Source organism: Durio zibethinus, chromosome 11, assembly GCF_047325235.1.
Source record: "Durio zibethinus cultivar Kanyao isolate XHJ-2024 chromosome 11, ASM4732523v1, whole genome shotgun sequence".
In the NCBI taxonomy this organism is placed as follows: domain Eukaryota; kingdom Viridiplantae; phylum Streptophyta; class Magnoliopsida; order Malvales; family Malvaceae; genus Durio; species Durio zibethinus.
In genome coordinates, this window is record NC_143172.1 from 18,413,251 (window position 1) to 18,435,864 (window position 22,614).

Below are 22,614 nucleotides of genomic sequence, written 5' to 3' on the forward strand. Positions count from 1 at the left end.
AATTAATCATTTTTTTAATAAAAACTTAAATGATGAAAAAAATATGTTTAAGGGTTTAATTGATTGTAAAAAAATGATAGGGTCTTTGATGATTATTGATTTTTAGTTATAGAGCTTTTTTATCTTTTTGCCGTTAAGATATAAATACAAATCACAATGTTGTTGATCTAGGAAATCATGAGATTGAACTATTCAAAATGAAAAAAATAAAAAGATATTGTAAATATAGGTATATAGTATGTCATTACCTTCCTAGCATCATAATTGTAGCTTGAGGATTTGTTCCAGGGGAGAAATTAAAGGTGGAAGCATCTATAACCCTGAGGCCATCTATACCAATGACCTTGTAATCTTGATCAACAACCTTTCCTACTTGACAGCCTCCATGGTAATGCCAAAGGGTCGTGACGGTGTCTATACAAAACTGCTCCAAGGACGTTGCAGAATTAGGATGTTTTGGTCTTAGGTTCAAGGGCAGCTTCACCATCGTGTCTAGTAGAGCCTGTGTTGTTATGTTTCTGTAACGGAATTTCGAGAATGATTTGGAACTTATGACATCTATAACGGTTTCCATGCCTTTCACACACTTCGTTAAGTCTTCTGATTCTTGGAAGTAGTTGAACGTGACCTTCGGGTTATCGTTGGGATTTGTGCTTCGTAGCTCAAGTTGACCCCTAGAGATTGGACCTTTAATCTTTTCGAAAATACTACCGACATTTGTTGAATTAAGGTCAAAGGAGGCAGTGTCATCCATTGCGGCTGGGAGTGTCATAGAGCTCTCTGCAGGCTAAAAAGTACAGCCAAACCCGACGTTAGTATCTTTCAAGCTCATTTGAGTCATCCGTTAATTTACTTTATTGTGATAAAACTGAACAAACCAAAGACACATTCCACAACTAAAATATATATAAAGTATTGGACGCAAGTGAGCAAGGTGGGGAAATGGGTAAGAACCTTATTCAAAATAGTGGCATTATCATTAGAGGGTCTTTGAGCATAAGCAGAGGCATAATTAAGCCCAGAGGTTGCTTCTATATAGCCACCGAAGAGGGTGATGCCCACGACCGAAATGAGTGAGAGCTCAACGGGCCGAGGAGAAGGAAAATGGAGGCCACTCGATGGATTATCAGCCATCCCTTAGCCCACCATGGGTTGGTCGATCACCACCTTAATACCCATTTTATCAAGTTGATGGGAGGGCCCAATACCACTCAACAATAGTAATTGTGGGCTTCCAATTGCACCGGCTGATAAGATTATCTCGCTCTTCGACTCATTTGTTAAGACTGCCCAGTGCTTTCTACCCATTGCATCCTCAAAAATCACCCCATTAGCTCTTGGTCTGGAATTTGATCGAACTACTGCAACAGAATAAAGTATTTTATTTGAGTTAATTCAGCTCCCCATTAACTAAAATTGCTTTTAAATAAAGTATATTGAAAACTACGCTTGTAAATAAAAGGTTGATTGACTCAACATTTTAAGTAAATTAAGGTACCCTTTGTTGTAAGCATGATCTTGAGCACAGTAGCATGCAAGTAAACCTTAATCCTTTCTGGATTAGCATACTCAAGCAAATCAGCTGCAGAATGTCTATTGCCATCCCTATCAAAAATAGTTCCACCAATTTTAGTCCCATTAATATGATCATATGTAAACCCATTGTACGGTAAAACCCCAGCTTCAACCAACCCATCTCTCATGGCGGATTTCCATTGCAGCACAGCAGGCTCAAATACCAACTTCTTTTCAACCCACCTGTATGAATCATTGACTAATGATTCATCCAAACCGGCTTCCCCGAGGAAGACAGTTTCGGCGTGCGAGTAAAAACCTCCGTTAATCACTGTTCCTCCACCAAGAACACGTGCACGCCTGTTAAAGACTCCATCCTCGGAGATGAATGCTTGAGAGTATGAATCAGGGGAGTTGTCTGTGATAGTAGAAATAAAGTTTTCTGGCCTCAACTTGCTAGTATTGACATATGGAGACCCTCCTCTTTCTAGGACTAAAACAGTTGAATTTTGAGACAGGGTAGCGGCCAATGGACAGCCGGCGGTTCCACCACCGATGATTATGTAGTCATAAGAATATAAGACTGTTGGAGCTGAGATTGCTTCTTCGACAAAGCTGTAATAAGGAGCTGCAATTAGGGGGACTTTGTGTTAAAACTTTTTCTTTTCTCAAAAGGCATGGGAAAAAACTCTTCAAAGCTATATATCTGGTGCAAATATGTAAACCAAAATCCAAAATGTTCAAAGTGTTAACCAATGTTTGTTTCAAAGCTAATTAATTTATACAAATGTTTGCTTGATAATGGAATGTTGAGAACAATCTTGAAAGCAACTCTTGGACCCAGATAGATAGTTTTACCCATTTTAGATTTGCATGCACTCGCATAACTTCGTCCGTTTGTGAGTGGGAGAATCTCATGGTTATAATACTAATAAGTAAATATGTCAATACCTTTTTCTGCGTAAATGAAGCCGTGGCACGCAAAATCAGCTGCAAGAACAAGCGCAAAGACCCACGAGGACCATGACCCCAAATCCATCTTGCGTAACTTTCTTTTGCAATTCCAAGGAGCTTCTGGGACCAACAATCAATCGATTCTCCTTTAAATATACCCCAAACCTACGAGCTCTACTAGCTAGGTCTTAATTTGCTTTTACACTTTCAGTACATGTTTTCGGCATTTCTCAATGCAATTAATTTGTCTGAGTTTCCAACAAATTAAAGTTCAAAAAGATCAAATAATCAAAATTTTCCCGCTGAATTTTAATATGCAGTTCTGCTTGTGCGTGTATATATATAAATATATATATTTCCTTTTAAAATTTTGTCCCAATTAAAACAAACAAAAGAGCAAGATAATTCTTGACGTCCGTACGCTAGCTTCATTCTTTGTGCCAGATAGTAATACATAGTGCACTGACTGATGCCATACACAGGCAAGGTTTTATGGAAGATGCGTGAGATATTGAAAAAATATATATTTTTGCTTTAATTTTAAACTAATCATTTTTTTTTTTAAAGAAACCTCAGGTAATGAGAAAACTCGTGTATATTGATGTATTTTCTTCTTTTCTCTAGATAGATTAAAGTTTTTGGCCATTCAAATGATAGCTTCATTAGTTTAATTTAATTAGAATTTGTATATTGATAAATGTTTTAATTTAGACCTGTTAATTGAGCAAAGATCAATTCACGTTTTAAAAATTCAGGTTAATTTTAAGTTTAACTTATTTTAGGTTTAGATTATTTTCAGATTTAAATGATTTGGTTTGGACATTCAGATTTTTTGAGTTTGGATCATTTAGAATTTAGATAATTTTAAGTTTAATTTATTAATTTTAAAAATTTAATTAGATTAAATTTAAATAAATTATTTGATCGAATTAGATTTTATTATAATTTTATTAAAAAATAAAAATATTTTAAAAATAAATAAAACATTATAATTTGTATGCTTTAAATTAATATTAGTTTTTATATAATGAAAAAATGTGTGGTTTTACTTATTTTTACTAAACCAAAATATTTTTACTTCATATTTCATTGTTATCATTGATTCAATTTTAGTCGTATCCAATAAAATCATCTTAATTTTTAATATTTATTAAAAAAATCCAATTTCAAACTTTCAAAGGTCATCTTTGCTTTATGGGAATTTGACATGTGGTGTGTCTTTTTTTTTTTTTCCTCATGTCGCATGTCACTTTGGTTAAAAATTATTATAATATTTTTATTCAATTATTTATTAAATTAATTAAAAATTTATTATAATATTTTTATTAAATTACATATTAAATTAATTACATAAAACTTAATTATGTATTAAATTATTATAATATCCTTGTCATGTGCTTCATAAAAACTTGACATATGGCATGTATTTCTTTTTAATTATCTATAATCTATCTGTAACTATATGAAAATTAACAAGTGAAATTACTATAAAACTCCTATTTGTTTTTATTGTTCATATTAACAAGTGAAATTACTATGAAAGTTAACATTAATAGAAAATTAAGTACATGACACATATATTGTTGACACCTGACATTTTAAGGACATAATAGGTATTATTTTTATTAATTAAGATCAATATAAATATTTTAGAGTTTATTAGATAAAGATGAAATTGACAAATGAAAAGTGGATGAGATATTTTAGAAAGATGAAAAATTAGGACCAACGGAAAGAGAGAGGAAAAAAGATGAGATAGATAGGAACTCCAAATATGAGGCTCATATGGCAATCGTGTGAAATTGCATATGAGAGGAAAATAGAAAGGAAAATGAAGGAAAGCTTGGCATGATTTTCTTACTTGACACGGTTGAAAGCTTGACACTTGACATTTGGAAGGGAGTATTTTTTTTTTTATCAATATGTTGTTTATTCCTCAACATATATCATAAAAACAAATATATTCAAAATATCTTTTTGCAAAGTTGAAGCTTTTGCTTTCTTTCTCATAATTTTTTGGATGAATTTGAATTGTTTTAATACATGAGCATATAACAAGATTATGATATTAAAAGTTATAATAAATTTATCTAATTACTTTTATTTCACAATTATTTGTTTAATATGAAATTATATATGTCCCAAAGCGAAACTTGAGATTTTTTTTTAATATACCTATATGGTCATATCTATATATGTAATATACTTGGCTTTATTTATAATATGTGCTAACAAACATAACAATTAAATGTAATTATATTAATAGAAATAATCTTTTTTTTTATTTTTAATAACAATTAAGAAGGATAATATTCAAAATTATATAAAATTGTAATAGTAATGAAAAGAGATTTCAAAAGATAATTTAAAGTTATAATATTAAAATAAATTAATAATTTGTGTTATATTTATTATTTTTATTAATTTGTTTTTTTTTAAATAAAACTATACTTATTTAAGTTTAAATCATTTTGGGTTAATTTTCAAGTAATTTTCAAGTCATTTTGAGTTTGAATCATTTTCAACTTAAGATTATTTCGAATTTGGATCATATTGAGTTAAGATTAATTTTGATTCGAGTTGTTTTTTGTTCAAGTTGGACAGATTTAAAATTTTAATTTTGTTTGATTAAATCAGATTGTATCAGATTCGAATGAATTGTACAAATTTTTTGGGATTGAGCTACATTTGATAAGGCTACTTTATTTTCTTTTTCAAAATATAATAGAAAAAATAAAAGATAAATAATAAAATATCTACTAAATAGAGCCTTGGTAATCAATTGTCAACATCGATTTATTGCTTACGGCAAAATTAGGATTAATAAAAGCTGCTTGAAGTTTTCTTTTACAAACATGATCAGAAGCAAAACCTAAAGAGTGTGCCTACAAAATTTTCACTTCATGCTTGTCTATCTTTAATCTCTCATTAATTTGGTAGAGAGAGAAAGAAGCAACATTTTTTTAGATGAGATGGAAACAAAAATGTCAAGTTTAATTTAATGCATTGCATATTCCAAGCCTTCCTATATCTGAAAATTCGCTAAAACGTTCCAATATAAAAATTGTGAAAAGAGGACAAGGTAGCTAGCCTCTTGTTAATCTAAAGTTTGGTAAGCTACTTAGTTAGGAGATCTCTTCCCTTTAGGGGTATGTAAGAAATCTTGCCCTAAAGTTTAAATTGCTACGGGCTTCTGTTGCCGTTGTAGAACCCTTACTATATAAAAAGAAGATTCGTTAATAAAAAGCTTAAGCTAGTTCTTTTCATTCTAATTAAAAACCTAAACCAATATTATATATATATATATATATATATATTAATCGAAACATTAAAATTTATATCTTGGCTACTGAAATTAAGAATAGAGTATCACATCAAAGGACCATACAACTATCCACAAACCAACTGCATATTAGATGTGAACTATTTTTGTTTTACAGTTAGGAGGATGAACAGATATCTATGCCATAACTTAATACATTATCAGAAAAGTTTTGACAAAGATATTATATTTTAATAGGATTAATTTTTTTTTAAAAAAAATTATAATTTTAATCAAGTATTATATTTATTTAATCAACTAAATAATCAATTGAATAATAAATTATTATATAATAATCAAGTTATGATTATTTAATAATCAACTAATAAATTAGAATATAACTAGACAATCCATATAGTAAAATTTGAATCTAGAATTTTAGAATTCTAAAACCTCCTCCTTATTATTGAGCCAATACCTCATTACCATACGAAGTTTAAGTTTTGTAATAGCTCTTTCAAAATAATATTATATTAACGAAGTTATTATTATCTTAAAAAGAATTCTTAAATTTAAATATTGCAAGAGTCAATGCGTGAGAAAAAAAAAATCAAATATCGATTTGAAATTGTAATATCCAATTCCATTTGAATTGATTTTTTTATTTAATTTGAATTAAATTCAGATATTAAATGTATATATTATATTCGATCGAAAATTAAAAAATAAAAAATAATTGAATTAGATTAAACTATATATTTTTGTTAACTTTATTATATTTTTTAAATTCTTATAAAATAAAAATAATTATTTATATCTAAATCTATTTTAAATATAATAAAACTTATATTAAAATAATATATAAAAAATAAAAAAATAAATTTCAAATATCAATGAATTGAATCGAAGTGATCCAATATAGTTCAAATCAAATCGATTTCAAAAATTGATCAATTTAAAATTAAATCAAAATTTAAAATTTTATAATATTATATATTATTTAAAAAAATTAAATGAAATTCAATTCAATTATCATCAGCCGAATAATATTTAAAAAAAAACTTTTTGATGCATTAATTAAGTTAGGATTTTTACCCAAAAATAATTAACTTGTTTCCATGCATTCAAGTTAGAATAGATACTTTATCGTGTAGTACATATAGATGAAATAAAGAAGAAACGTAGGAATTAAAGCCTGAACTTTGACTTTGATTTTTTGGTTATTTAAATTGTTTTCATATATTCAAGTTAGAATAGGTACTTGATCAAGAATAGGTACTTGATCCTGCAGTACATATAGACGAGATACAGGAGCAGGTAGGAATCGAAGCCTAAACTTTGACTTTCCTTTTTTATTTATTTAATCTGGCACAAACCATAAATGTTGATTTTAAAATGTTTATTATTGTTGGCGGCCATACAGGCCTTTAGCTAAGAATAGGTACGTAAACGGTTGAGTTTAGCAAAATGTAATTAAATCAGAAATTCATCGGCGCTTTGTTGAAAAATAAAATTATGAATCATTTTCACTTGTTTATTTTTTTAAAAAAATGATATAATTTTATTATAGTATTCGAAATTTTATAACTATAAATATTTGTAAAAAAATAAAATTCGGATAATGTAAAATCATTGATAACAAAAAAAATTGAAATTAAAAAAGGACGAAACTAACTACTTGATGCTAGATGCGAGATTGATAAAAAAAAAAAGTGATGTTGATCAAAGAATTTAATATTGGGTTCGCAATGTCGTAACAATTTTAGAATTGTTAAACAAATTATAAAAATAAAATAATAAAAGATCATCATAAATATTTTTTGTTTAGATGTGATTGGTCGTTTATTAAAAATTATTTTTTAATAAAATTTTAAAATTAATTAAAATTTATTAAAAAAATAATTTTAAGGTATAAGAAATAGTTTGAGTTCAAGAATCGATTACGTATGAAAAATAATTAGCACCTTCATGGTGCCCGTCTGAAAATAGTTTCGATTAACTATGTGTTATCATTTAATCATGTCAAAATAGTCTTAATTTTTATATACAAAAATAATTTCTCCTTTTTTATTTGCACCAAAAATATTTTATTTTTTTATCTTTTATTTGAAAAATAAATAAGAACTTTGCGTATTGAAGACTTTCCAAAAGCATCCCAATACATTGGTAAAATTTAAAAAAATTATCTCACTTAGAAATCTCTTAATAATCACTACTAATTTCTTATGAATTCCATTCTCAACGGTCCATATTTATTCTCAAAATTAATCTTTAAAAAAAATGCATATAATAAATGCTTATGATTTATCTCAAATGTATATTTTCTTTTCACGAAAACATTTTTATTATCTTATTTTTGTTAATGAAAAAAATAAAAAATTTTAGATAAATTTTTTCACCTATAGATTCTTAAAGAATCACTATTCGGATTTTTTTATGATCTCATATTCGGAGATTTCGTTTACTTTCATAATTGGTGTGTATGAAGGAAATATGATGCATACAAATTAATTTGTAACACTATTACATTACATAAAAGTTCATTTTTAATAATGAAAAATAAACAAAAATTTTTTGTATTAAAAATCATTCTAAATATTATAATACTTTGGTAATATTTTTTTAAAAAAAAATTTCACCTAAAGATTTTTTAAAAATCACTACTCGAACTTCTCAAGAATCCCATTATCGAAAATCTACTTTACTTTTATGATTATGAAATTCAAATTATAAAGTGTGATATGCATCCAAAATTTTGTTTTTTTTTTCTCTTTCTTTTTTTCTTACTCATTTCCCTATGTTATAACTTTTTCATTATTTATTTTATTTTACTCAGCTAATTGTTTCCTTATTAGTATTATTAAAATTTTTTAAGGGAATGAAGTAAAGAAAATCTTTTTATTGAAAATTTTTCTAAATACCTTAATACTTTGATAGTATTTTAAAAGAATTTTCTCATTTAGGAATTTTTTTAGGAATCTCTACTCGAATTTCTTTAAAATCTCATCCTCGAAAAGTTTCATTTTTTATTTCCTCTCTTTTTATTTTTATTTTATTTTAAATTATTATTATTATTATTATTATTATTATTATTACTAAACAAAAATAATTAATCATTGCAAGTAATATTCATGTATCATTACATTAATTTCATTACTAAAAAGTGTCATTCTTCCTTTTCATCATTTTCCTTTTTTTTTTTATATTGTTATTTTGTTATAAAAATATTGTTTAGGAAAATAAATGAAAGAAAAATCTTTTGTATTGATTACTTTTCTGAATACTCCATTACTTTGTAGTACCTTTAGAAAAATATCTCCACTTAGAGATTTTAAAGAATCGCTACTTAGACTTCTTTAAAATTTCATCATCGGAGATTTTTATTCATTATTTTCTTTTAAATTTTATTTCATTTATATGATAAAATAAATATGATTATACAAGGTAATATAATCTTAACCATACAAAAATTTTCTTAAGAGATATGTTTGCTATCATAAATAAATATATAACAAAAAAACTAATAAAACAAAATAAATAAATGAGATTGAAGTGTACCTACAAAATTGGGCTAAAACCAATTTAAAGTTCAAAGCAAGACCATTTAGCACTTTTGGGTTGATTAGGCTAAAATTGGAATGGGTCTGGAGCATGGATCAGAGGTTGACTGGTTCGACAGGTTGAGGGTTAGGTTGACCTACTTCTTCATACTCTTTTTTTTTTTACATTATAAAGCTTTCAATTTTTTTTTTTCATATTCATATCATTTCCTTCAAACTAAAAAAACCCCCAAATTTCTTTGAAACAAAAAATGGTCGACCCTTGTCAACCCAGATTCTGGCATGCCATAGTTATGCCAACCATCACACCTCGTTATTGGCCACCTCAAGCCAACACTCATTCCTTTCCAAATTTTCACTAGAGCTTCCTCTTTTTTTTCTCTTTCCTATTTTCTAGTTAGATTTCTTAAAAAAAATTTAGATTCCCCTAGATCTAAAATCCAAACTCATGATCCATCCTCATTTTTCTGCCATTTTTCGCTAATAGAATAGTTCATTCTCTTAATATGTGTTTACTTTCATCCTAGCCTTTGTCTCTTCCAAATCATAGGCCCTAAATCCCCTCAAAATGCCATAAACTGAAAGCTCCAAAAGAATTGCCATCTCTTTTTTTCTTAGAATTCTTTTTTTTTTTTGTGTTTTTGGCTTATTGGCACTGCTTCTCCATTCCCAGGGTGTTTTTATCTTTTTTTAATATGATTTTTATTGGTTTTGGTTGTTTGGTATGAGTTTTTTTTTTTTTTTTTTGGTTTTTCTAGCTATAGTATGGTTCTTAGTTTAAAGAGGTTTTATTTAGGTAATTCTGTTGGAAGTAAAGCGTTGATGGTAGAAGATGGGCAATTTTAAAATAGTTGGTTATGACTAGGTTTTAGGTATTATGGTTGCTAATTGGTGGTGGAAGGCCTATGGTAATGGGGAAGTCGATGTGGTGCCATAAAGGTTGCTAGTGGTAAAGTCAATGGTGAGGGTAAAGATAGGGGTTTGTTTGGTTTTCTTTTTTTGTGCTTGAGTGTTATGATAACTAGTAGGTGTTCGACTAGAGGCTAAATAATGAAAGTTTTTCGATGGTAATGCTTTAGTGACGAGGAGAATTAATGTTTTTTGGTCTGGCTAAGCGAAGAGTAATATTGGGTTTTTAAAATGGTGGCTTCACGTCGAGTTAGTGATGGTAGGAGAGACCAAATGAGAAAATGGTGGGTTGTTGTTTTCGAGATTCCTAGGCAAAGAAAATCTTGTTGAGTTTTTTTTATTACCAAATTTTATATCCTTTATCTCCCCTAGCCTAGAATCCCTTTTGGTCTTCTAATATATGAGTTTGGTGTTACAATAATCCAATATTTCACAGTTTAATAGAGTTGCAGGGTAGTGCTTACTACTTTTGTAAAAATAAGTTTCAAGATAGTGGATGGCATAACTGGTAATTGGCATTGCTAGCTTCAATTTGTCTTTTTGCTTCTTTTTTTTTTCATAATTTTTCATTTAATTAAAGTTGTTAAATAAAATTAAGGCTTCGAATTCTTAGGCTTTAAACTGATTTTTGGGCTTTAAAGTCCAAAGAGTTAAATTTTATATTGATCCACATTAAATTGGGCTTTAATTCAAATAAAATTGGATTGGATTTTATCTATAAAAAATTATCTAAAAGAAATTAATTAGAGATAAGCCCAAATGAGTTCCAATTACAACGCATAAATTAGTCCAAATTGAATCATTCAATTAAAGCACAAAAATTGAATAAAGCTTAATTGATTCAGACAAAATTAAATGTAAACAAATGCCTTCCTTTGTACATTACTAAGAATCAATAACATGGTAAAGATATAGACAATTATTTTGTCCAGAGTTAACTCAAGGATTTTTCAATTTTTTTTTCATAATTTTCTAAACATTGATTTGTTTTGAGATTTTCTCTTTTTTTGTCTTGTTTTTTGTTTTGAATTTTTTTGTGTTTTTTTTCCTTTTTTTAGATTTTCTTGATTTTTGAGCTTTTTAAAAAAATTTTTAGTTTTTATGATTTTTTTTATTTTTTTTAAAAACTCCTTTTAACGAAGGTTTCACAACTTTTGAAAATAAATTTGCAAGATCCTTTATGTAAAAGCTTAACAACTTTTGAAAACAAATTTTTAAAACTCCTTTAAGCAAAGGCTCAGTAATTTTTGAAATTGAAAGTAAATTTAAAAATTCCTTTAAGCAAAGGCTCCATAATTTTTAAAAATAAATTTAAAAGTTCTTTTAAGCAAAGGCTCCACAATTTTTTAAATATTAATATAAAAGTTCCTTTAAGCAAAAGATCCACAACTTTTAAAAGTAAATTTAAAAATTCTTTTAAGCAAAGGCTTCGTAACTTTTGAAAATAAATTTAAAAGCTCATTTAAGCAAAGACTCAACAACTTTAAAAATTTCATTCCAAAAATCTACTTTAAGCAAAGGCTCAATAATTTTAAAAATCTCATATTTGAAAAGCTCTTCTTGAACAGAGGTTTTGTAACTTTAAAAAATCTAATCCTAAAAAGCTCCTTTAAACAAACACTCAATAATTTTAAAAATTTCATTTTTGAAAAACTCCTCTTGAATAGAGGCTTTGAAACTTTAAAAATCTCATCTTTAATTGAGATAAAGCTTTTGCAAGTTAAAATTTGAAAATTCAAGAGTTTTCTTGATCCATCATATTTTGAATATGTTCGAAAACATTCCCATCTTCTTTTGATATTCTCAATTTCTCATGACAAAGTTTGATCTCTCATTTACTATATTACCACAATATGCATGCAATGGAAGTAGTGAATGCAAAGAACACCATGCATGTTATGTGACCATTCATTTCATACCATGCATTCAAAGTCATAAGAACCAGGCTTTCATAGTCAACTTTGTCTTTGAAATTTTGAACATAACTCTAGTTGTCTCCCATTCATTTGAAGTCTCATTTCGAGACTTATGGTTCCTTTATCTTTTTCATTTTCCTTTTCATCCTTTTCTAATTTCACACCATGATTCTTACAAGCATCCATTTGCTTAAAAGATGTTTATTATTTATTCATGATCCTTGGATATTAGTGTTTTTCCTAGCTTTTTTTTTTCATTTTTTTTCTTGGTTTCTTTATTTTTCTTCATTTTTTTCATTTTCTTTTATCTCTCCTTTCATTTTTGTTATCCTCAAATCTTTTTTAAGTAACATTAGGATTTAATATGAACATTACTTACCATTATCTTAATTCCAAGATAGATGCAATGAATTCATGACAAAAGATAGACAATAAAGGTTCGATCACAAGAAAAAATATATGCATTACCAACATAAATGGACTATATCAAAACATTAAATGAAGGCATAAAAAAAGGTGGGTAATACAAATGATAATAATTAAGGAATCAATGAACATCTGGATAATTCAGACCCAATTTATTCATATTTTCAATAAAAAACTTCTTTTATTGATAACATTGATCTTTCTAAGTTCATCAAATTAACCTCTACTCCTATGATCTGAGACTAATGTAGACTTACCTTTTGATCCAAATCGTTTTTTTTACATTGATCCTTCATACATCCCTACCGTTTTCTTGGGTTTTCAACTCAACTATACCTTTCTTATTTTTCTTTACATCCAAGCTATCTTTACAACCCTACTCTTTTTGAGTTTTCAATCCGAGTCTTTCTTTTTTTTTCTTCTTTCCTTTTCTTTTCTTGCTTTCTTCAAACTCTTTCCTTCATCTTTTTTAGTTAACTTTTCTTTTCTTGTCTCTTGAACTAGGATATTTTTTTTCTTTTTTAGATTTTTTTTGTTTTTTGGTTTTATCTTTTTTTATTTTTGTGTTCTTTTAGGCCATCAGAGGTTTTGAAAATTTTAAAATCTTAACTTTGAAATTTAAAACATTTTACCTATAAGACCTATGGATTATGACATTAAACATATATTCAAGTCGAAAGACTTACGAATCTTGCTCGAAAGACTTATAGATATCAACACTTGAATAGATTCAGTTTAAAAGACTTATGAATCTTACTCGAAAAACTTAGAGATATCAACATTTACAAATGCTCCTCTAAAAAGAGACTTTGAAACTTTAAAAAATTAAAACATTCTGCCTAAAGAACTTACAAATCGTTCGAATTTTTATCCGAATGTCTTGAGAATTATATTTGGAAAACTTATAAATCATTTTATGAAAATTTGTTTGTAAAAAAAAAAAAAAGAAAGAATGATTCAATTTTTAAGATTTCTTGAACTTCAAATATCTCTGGTGAAGAAAACTCGGATATCACCACTGAGTGATATGAGAACGATATTCAAACATAACTACTCGTATATCACCATCGAGAAAAATTTAATAATATGCAAACATGAATACTCGTATATCACCATTAAGTAAAAAGTCCAAATGGCTTCGGATATTATCACCGAGAAAAATATGCAAATAATTTTGGATTTCATCACTAAAAAAAAACTTGAATAACACCATCGAGTAATTTTGAAGAAAACTTAATCACAACATTTTCCCTAACTAGTGCCAATTTTATTTGGCTTAAAATCTAAGTATCAGTTAAACTGAGTTTAAATATTATCAGTGCTAGCTAATTTGGGCTTAAAATATCAGCTAAATTGGGTTTAAAATTTGGGTACTAGCTAATCTAAATTTAAACCTAATCATAGTACCAGCTAAACTGGGCTTAAAACTCATCTTGATGCCAGTTAAAATGAGGTTAAAATCTTGTCTGTGCTAGTTAACCTAGGCTTAAAATCTCATTAGGTGCCAGTTAAACTAGGCTCAATTCTAAGCGATGCCAATTAAATTAAGCTTAAATCTTTATAGGTGCCAGTTAAATAGAGCTTGAATCTTATCCTTGTGCCAACTCAAAATCTTCATAGCTGCTAGCTAAATCAAGCTTAAATCTCATCTCTTTTCAAAGTTTTAAGACATTCATTCTTTCTAAAACTCAACTTCATATCCCATCTTTTTCACTCATTTCTTTAGTAACCCTTCCTTTTTTTTAAATAAAACTATTTTCTTTGTCTTATTTTTCTCCATTTTCTTATGATATACTTCTTTGTCTCTTTTGTTTTATTTTTTTTCTTTTTTTTTTTTACTTTTCTCTCTCTCTTTTCTCTTTTTTTTTTACTACTTAAAATATTTTTGTTTCCTCTATTTTTCTTTTTTTCTAATACTTACAAAGTTGACAAACACAATCATGACATAAATATTTATTTCCAACAAATGATGAGAACACAAATGTGTTATGCAAATGCAAGAATTCATGTTATCACAGAACTTTTAATGATATAAGTATACAAATGCAAGTGACTTTTTCATAATATAGATGCCAATGTTTTTTTCATATAGATAACCCTAGGATTTTGCAAATGTGAATTTTTTTTCTTTTTTTTAAGACACAAATATACTTAAAAAGATGCATGACAAATTTTCTTACTAGCAAATTTTTTTTTTATGATACAAATGCCTCTTATGACTACTAATACCAATGCTCATACATGACATCGATCCCCAAATATATAAATGCATATTTGCAAATTCAATTTTTTAAAGTATTTTTTGCAACCACAGAATTTCATTTCACAAATACATATGCAAATTCAAGAACTTCATAATGTATATGCCCCAACTTGAATGTAAACATTAAAAATACACATTTTTTCAAAAAAAATATTTCTCAATTCTGCTTATCTTCTATTTCCAATCCAAATAATTCTTTAATTTTTCCTCAAAAAGATCATAACTTATTGTTCTTCTATTCTTTCTCCTATTTCGTCTTGCTTCGTTACCAGTTGCTATCTTTTTTACTTTCGAACAGATTTTCTTAATTTTTTTTTCATTTTTCAATACATTTTTCTTTTTTATTTTCATTTACAAAATAAAAAAGATAAACCACCACATTTCTCACAAAAAAAATCCTTTTTTTTCCTTTCTTAATTCTTTAATGAAAAACATTTTCTTTCTTGAATTTGAACTAGTCTAAAGTTTTTCACAATTCAATAATTTTCTTTTACATTGAAAACAGTTTTCTTATCTTTCACAAACACTTGTGACTAATTATTAAAACATTTTCAATATAATCAATAAATTACCCCACATAATTAAACTTTATAGTCAAAGATAAATAGACATCCAAACAAATGTGACTTTAGAACCTCTTGAAAATTGGCAGTCCCTATTAGAAATGTGTGACACTAGACTAAATGGTTTAACACATCAAGGTTTCAATTCATTTAAGAAGGCTTCACCACTTAAAGGGAATAAAAGAGATTATACTTTTCTAACTATGTTCACAAATGAAACATAAATTTTAAAAAAAATGAATCCCTTGAAAGCTAAACATGTTCGACACTTTCTTTGGCCTTTAAATGTGGCATTTTGATAAATGTCAAGATTAACTAGCATCAAAATTTTAGATGGCTATTTTAGAATGGAAAGAAAGCTCAAATTTTTAATATCAATCCTTTTAATGGATTTAAAACTTCTAAGGCATCGACATTTTTGGATCTTTTAAAATTTTGGATGGCTTCATACTAATTTCTCTTATTTTTTATGCTTAAGATAGGCTTCATGATTTTCACATTTGCTTTAGAGTACCCTTTTTAGAGTTTTCACCCTAAAGTCACATTTTTTTTTATTTTTTATTTTTTCTTGATTGTTTCATCTTGCACTTAATTATCTAAATTTCATCCAAAATGGTTTAATGGTTCAAATAGGTAATTAGACAGTGAAAAAAGACAAAAAACTCATAAGCTATATAATTACTCCACGAAAAGAAAGCATTTTAATTTAACCATTCATGCTTAAACAAAATGGACTTTTCAAAGTATATAACATAGGCTAAGGTTTGGGGTTTGAAGAAAAGCATAAATAGGCCCAAAATATGTGTTTGAAGGTGATCAAATCGAGGGTTATTTCTTATGAAGGACTTTTTTTAAGGACATTTGTCATTTTTCTTTGCAAACATCACCATCCCATCACATTCTTTATCCTTTTTTTTTGTTTTTCTTTTTTTCGCACTTTTTTCCTTTTTTTCCATTCATGATGAAACTAGTTCAAAATCTTTGAAACTCAATTTATTTGACATCTGTCTTTCAAAAATATGATGTCATATATTATTTTTAAATAGATATTTCTTTATCTTAGCCTCTCGATATGGATGATGATCCTTAGTGAATGTTCATTTAAAAAGAATTTATTCAACTCAAAGGGGTAACAAATGAATAATTTTTATATTTGAAAGGGATTAATGAAAGATGGCCATTTGTCATCTCAAACATGATCACTTAAATTGGAAAGCAATTCCATTTTAAAAAAATGAGTTTAAAATAAGACTTTTCAAATTTTTCTTTTTTTTTTTTGGATTTTTTCTGGTTTTCCTATCTTTTCTTTTCATTTTGAGCTTTTTATTTTTCTTTTTGGTTTCTTTCAAAGAATTTTTTTTAAGTATTTGCTTAGATTTATTTGAATTTATCAAGTGCATAATGTCATAATCATTTTTTATCTTTTTATTTTTTCTTGTTTTTTTTTCTCTTTTTATTTTTTTTGCCTTTTTCCTTTCTTTTTTTCCTTTTTACAAACCTTTACAACACATGCATTAATCCATTTCGCCACAAACATAATTCATGGAATATGCCCCTATTTTAACATGCCACCTCTAATGAACTTGTTTATGATATCAAACTAATTGTTTAATTCCATCAATGGAAATGATTGGTCATAATTTGAGCTATCACAAAGGCAATGAGTGGCTTTGCTTTTTTGGTAAATGTGTCTTAAGACACGAGGCAAAGGAAATTTTTAGTAATAAATTAAAAGACTGATGTGTCTGAGGTCATTTGAAAAAATTTGAATAGGTGGCTTTTACAATTACAGTTATAGCATAATCTTGACATATATCAAAACACCAATATCTAAAGCCTAAAAAAATGTTATATTTGTTTTGTAGGCACATCATTTTGTCTAAAAATTTTTTTGAGATTAAAAATAGGCTTTTGACCTTAAATTGGGCTCGATTGGGAAGCTCCGGGTCCAATAGGAAAACTTTTAATTTTAATGTTGGTTTAATTTTACCTTTTTCTAAAAAAAAGGCCAAAATAAAAAAAAAAACAAAAAGGGAAAGGAAATTCTAAAAACTTAGAATCTTGGATTTGATTTTTTTGGCCTTAATTCATGCAAACTCAAATTACACAAATTAAATAAAATCACAAAGTCATAGGATTATGACCAAAATCTTAGATTTAGTGGCATTGTTTTTTCCAAAATTAAAATAACTTGGATCTTTTTATAAAGGATTGAGAATCATGAGCAAAAAAAAGTTCTAGATTCCAGAATTGAGTGGTTTTAGTTTCTAGGTTTTGCTTTGGGAATTTAAGGTTAAAAGTTAGGGTTTGTTATTTTTAGTTCGGGGAATTCATCTTGAAGAAACCTTAATTTTCAGGTTTTGAGATTGAATCCAAGTTTTGGTAATTTTGGATTTGTTTGACTTTAATTTTTGGGTTATTGGTTTGTCAATTTGATTTTTGGAACTGTGTTTTGATTTTTAGGGTTTGATTCTAATATTTTGACATTTAGGTTTACTAGAATTCATGTTTGAATTTCTAGAAATTTTGGGAATTTTTTTTCTAGGAATTTTTTAGGTTTAGGTTGATTTTTTCAGTAGAGGATTGAATTTTCCAGTTAAGGTTTTTAGAGAAAGGCTGGAGAATTTTTGCTAAAGAGAGAATGAGCTAAGGCATTCTTAAGAAAAAAGCAGAATTTGGGCTTTTATACCCAAGGTAAAACAACATCGTTTTTAGCTAAACTAGGATCCGATTTACTCACGTGAGCTCCGTATGTCCACCCTACTTTAGACCAGCCCGTTTCGTAGGTTTGTTCTTTTCTTTTTTGTTTATTTTTTTGGTTTTATTTATTTTTTTTGTTTTTATATTATTTTTATATTTATTATTTTAAATGGTTGTTTGAATTTGGTGAGAAAAGAAAAAATAGTTTATTTTTGCGTGATGTTTTTTATGAATTTATTATTTGGGCATAAGTTTAATGTATTAATTGCATGATAGTTTATATTATTGCATGATAATATTATTCTTATGTAAATATTATTATTGCATGATTATGACATATTATTATTGCATGATATTATATGCATGATAATTTTTTCTTATCTTAATTGATTTTCTTTCCTTTCAAATTTTTTTTAAAAAAAAGGGTTTCAAAAAATATTTTTTATCCTACCAAACAATTGGAAGATTTAAATTTTGAATCAAGTCTTACCAAACTATTGAAGGACTTAATATTATTTTTAAATAAAATAAAATAATATATTTTTAATCTTACTAAACTATTGGAGGATCAAAATCTTGAATTAAATCTTACCAAATTATTGGAAGATTTAATGAATTTTCTCAAAGTAAAATTTTATAAATAATTTTCAAATAAAATCTTATCAAACTATTAGGAGATTTGCTTCAAAGAAAAATCTTACCAAACTATTGGAAGATCTTACTGATTACTTTTTAAATAAAATATTTAAATGAATATGATGACGAAGCCTCTTCAAAGTGAGACATTAGTCTCTATGAATACTTGTAAAGTGAAGAAATTATTTTAAATTACTACTAAACTACTAGAGTAATTTTAGGATTAATTTTTAATAATTAAATTATTTGACTTATAAAGATGTTTTTAGGCTTAGATAACTTGAAATCAAACTGGTACCATAATTTGAATGGGTGTTGTTAGAGTGCTATAACCTTCATCATGTGTAATCACATTCCTAAACTTAAATCTAGTTTTGTATATTGTAATTTACCATTTAAAGATACCTAAGTCAAGCTTGAAACTTTTCTTTAAAATGGAATAGATTCAATTAGGTGACTAATTGCATTTAAACAAAAAAGATTACTAGCAACTCTTTTAATCTAAATCTAGCAATAGAGTCATGGATTTGTATGTTATGTCATGCTTGATTTTCTAGAAATCCAAAGAAAGCTTCTTTTTCTTTTAAATTGAAATTAATTGTCTCATTATATTTTACCTAAGAAAATATTATCACCTTTTTATACCACAATATAATTAAGCGAAGACAAGATTCACAAATTCAAGTTTATGCCTCCTTAAAGGGTTATGATTGATAAGCAAAATTATTCGAGTAGTTTAGAACATAATAGTGTTTGAAGAATGGTGTGAAGGTATTTGATGAGTTTATCCCTAATAGTAACTACCAATTACTTTAAGACTCTTGTCATATATGTTTCTTTTTTTTTTTTTTTTTTTTACCATTTTTTCCTTTGTAATCTTAAAAACTACTTATATGGGGCTTTATTCTCATAAAATTGCAAATCAATTTTTATTTTTATTTTTATTTTTTTGAAATTTTCTTAAACAAGAGTTAGAAAATACATAAAACAATATTTATAAATCCAATTTAACAAGCCAATATGTTATAACTTACAAAGTCCAAAAATTAAAAACCATTCTTTTTTAAAGAAATAATAATCCACTTTCAAGAATTTCGAAAACAAAATTATTTACAACTCTAGAAAGAGCAAAGATCCTTTACAATCTACAATCATGCCTTTCGTGTCCATAATATTCTTTTTTTCTCATTTTGGGCTTATTCACTTTGAGGTGTTCAATCCTCTCCCATATTCAACTTCTTAAAGCTCTTGCCTAACTTAGATGAAAAAGAAGCAAATTGGAAAACACTTGGGCTCCATCAAATTTTCCATGATCATGATCTTTTTCTTAAGGACTTTGGGAATTTTTTGTTTTCGCCATTAGGGAGACTTATTATTCCCAAAATATAGGATGTTATGAGAAAACATTTAAATAAATGCATGAATGATATGAGTTTTCATGATGAATTTATAAATGTGTGTGCAATAAAGATAATGTATGCTCTTCCAAAATGAATGTATGTAACATTCAAGTTAAACATGAATCATATTATTGATCCACGTATACACCAAATAATAAGACATATATTACTTAAAATGAAGTTTATCTACAATACGAGCTATCACTTATGAATATATGCATATGAAATACAATGCCCCAGTGTGTGAGTGGTGACACATTTACATGAAATGTAGTATATGTACAATAAAAATCATGTGAATGTATTTATGCATGAAATGTAATGTCTTATTTGATGAAAGATGAAGTGTTTGCATGAAATTCAATATGTACATAATACAAGTTTAGAATCATATCATTTGTGAATGTATATGCATGAAACAGAATTATATGCTGCATGAATAATGAAATGTAGATGTATGAATAGTGAAAGATGTTTACATGAAATGCATTGACATATTATATGCATGACAAGATATGTTTACATGAAATGCAATGCATGCACTATACAAATTTAATAAAATTGACACTAGATATTTATGCATAAAATGAAGTGTATATACAACCTTATTATTTTCAAATACAAAAAAAAAATGAAATGTAAAAGGTACAATAATGTTCAAAATCAAATTTTTATGAAATTGATACTACCATTCAAATATTTATACATGAAATGAAGTGTATGTATAGTCTTATTGTTTTTCAAATGCAAAAAATAATGAAATGTGAAAGTTACAATAACATTCATATAAAAAATTTTCCTTCCTTTTTTGCCTTTTCTTATGGAAATAAATAAGAATTCAAGAAAACATTTCCTAGGAAAAAAAACAAGAACATAAAATGACCAAAATTCAAAGTTTTTTTTTTTATTTTTTTGCTTTTATTATTCGGCTAATAACAAAGAAATAAAATTTTTCTTTTTTGAAAAAAATTTTCTCCTTTTATTTATAATTTTTTTGGTTTTTTAAAAAATACAAAAAATCCTTCTAAAAATATATATATTTGTTTAAGATGTGAATCCTAGACAAATAATAGACAAATAGGATAATATGTTAAAATAAAATTTTATTAGAGGAATATTATTTCATATTTTTCTTTTTTTCAAAATTTTATAAGAATGTTTCTCATGTGTGTCCTAACTCTGGTGTTTTTTACAAAAAGGTTTGACATGGCTCTACCATAAGCTGGCCACCTAAGGTTCATTATATGCTGAGTTAGGGTTTATACATCTAAAGGTTCTCAAGTTGTTTCTCATTATTGTCCATGCTGGACTAATAAGGCACTATGATCCTTACCTATCATAGGTTAGTAACAAAAAAAGTTCAATCTAAGTGGGAATAATTCGCTTGTCATTGTGAAGATTATCACCTCACAAGAGTATAAGTACTTTACTCCATCCTAAAAAGGTTGAAGCCCGAGTATAAAGCTTATGCATGATATGAATGTGTTGTATGTGAATAAAGAAACATAACATTGGAACCCTAATTTGAATGGCTTGCCATTCATCAAGAATAATATATACAAAACATAAAAAAATAAATGAATAAATGACATAATTAAAATGAAATTGACATAATTTTTCCTTTTATTATTATTGCTATTTTAAAAAACAAAATCAAAATCAGGAAAATCAAATTAAATACCGATTAAGACCATTAAATTAAAATTAAGAATAACACATAATTAATTTCGCTTGACTCTAAAAAATGTTGTGTCCCCAATGGAGTTGCAAAGCTGTTGTCAAAGTTTTGAAGCCGCTAGATGAATTTTAAAAAAATAAAAGTTGTCACAAATCTTTTTTGTCTAATTGTAATTGATCACCTATTAAAACGTAGTTTTTTAAATAAAATCTTAAAATTAATTAAAGTTTATTATAAAGATAATTTTAGGGTCTACAAAATAATTTGAGTTCAGGATTCGATTACATATAAGGAAAGATTAACACCCTCATGGTGCATGTCCAAAAACAGTACCAATTAAGTATGTGTTATTCTTTGATCATGTCAAAATAGTTTTAATTTTGATATTTAAAAATAATTTCTCCTTTTTTATTTGCACTAAAAATCTTCTATTCTTTTTTTATCTTTTATTTGAAAAATAAATAAAAACCTTACGTATTGAAAACTTTCCAAAAGTATTCTAATATATTGGTAACATTTAGAGTAATTTTTTAACCTAGGGATCTCGTAAGAATCACGACTTGGATTTCTTAAGAATCATATCATTGACGGTTCATATATATCCTTAAAATTAATATTTAAAAAATGGATATAATAAATACTTATGATTTTATCTCAAATGTATATTTTCTTTTCATGAAAACATTTCTTATTATTTTATTTTTATTAATAAAAAAAATGAGAAATCTCTATAAAAAATTATTCTAAATACTCGGTACATTAACAACATTTTAAATAAATTTTCTCACCTATAAATTCTTAAAAATTTACTATTCAAATTTTTTTATTATCT

At 26.8% G+C, this 22,614-nt stretch overlaps 1 pseudogene across 1 annotated transcript; it reads right to left on the minus strand.

Moving 5' to 3' along the window:
* Nucleotides 1-244: 244 nt before the first annotated feature.
* LOC111291070 (protein HOTHEAD-like) lies at nt 245-2,554 on the minus strand (annotated as a pseudogene). The gene is made up of 4 exons (XR_016346652.1): nt 2,467-2,554; nt 1,499-2,143; nt 955-1,361; nt 245-787 (listed from the first exon to the last, which is right to left on the minus strand). The product of XR_016346652.1 is annotated as a protein HOTHEAD-like (transcript).
* Between the last annotated feature and the right edge of the window lie 20,060 nt (nt 2,555-22,614).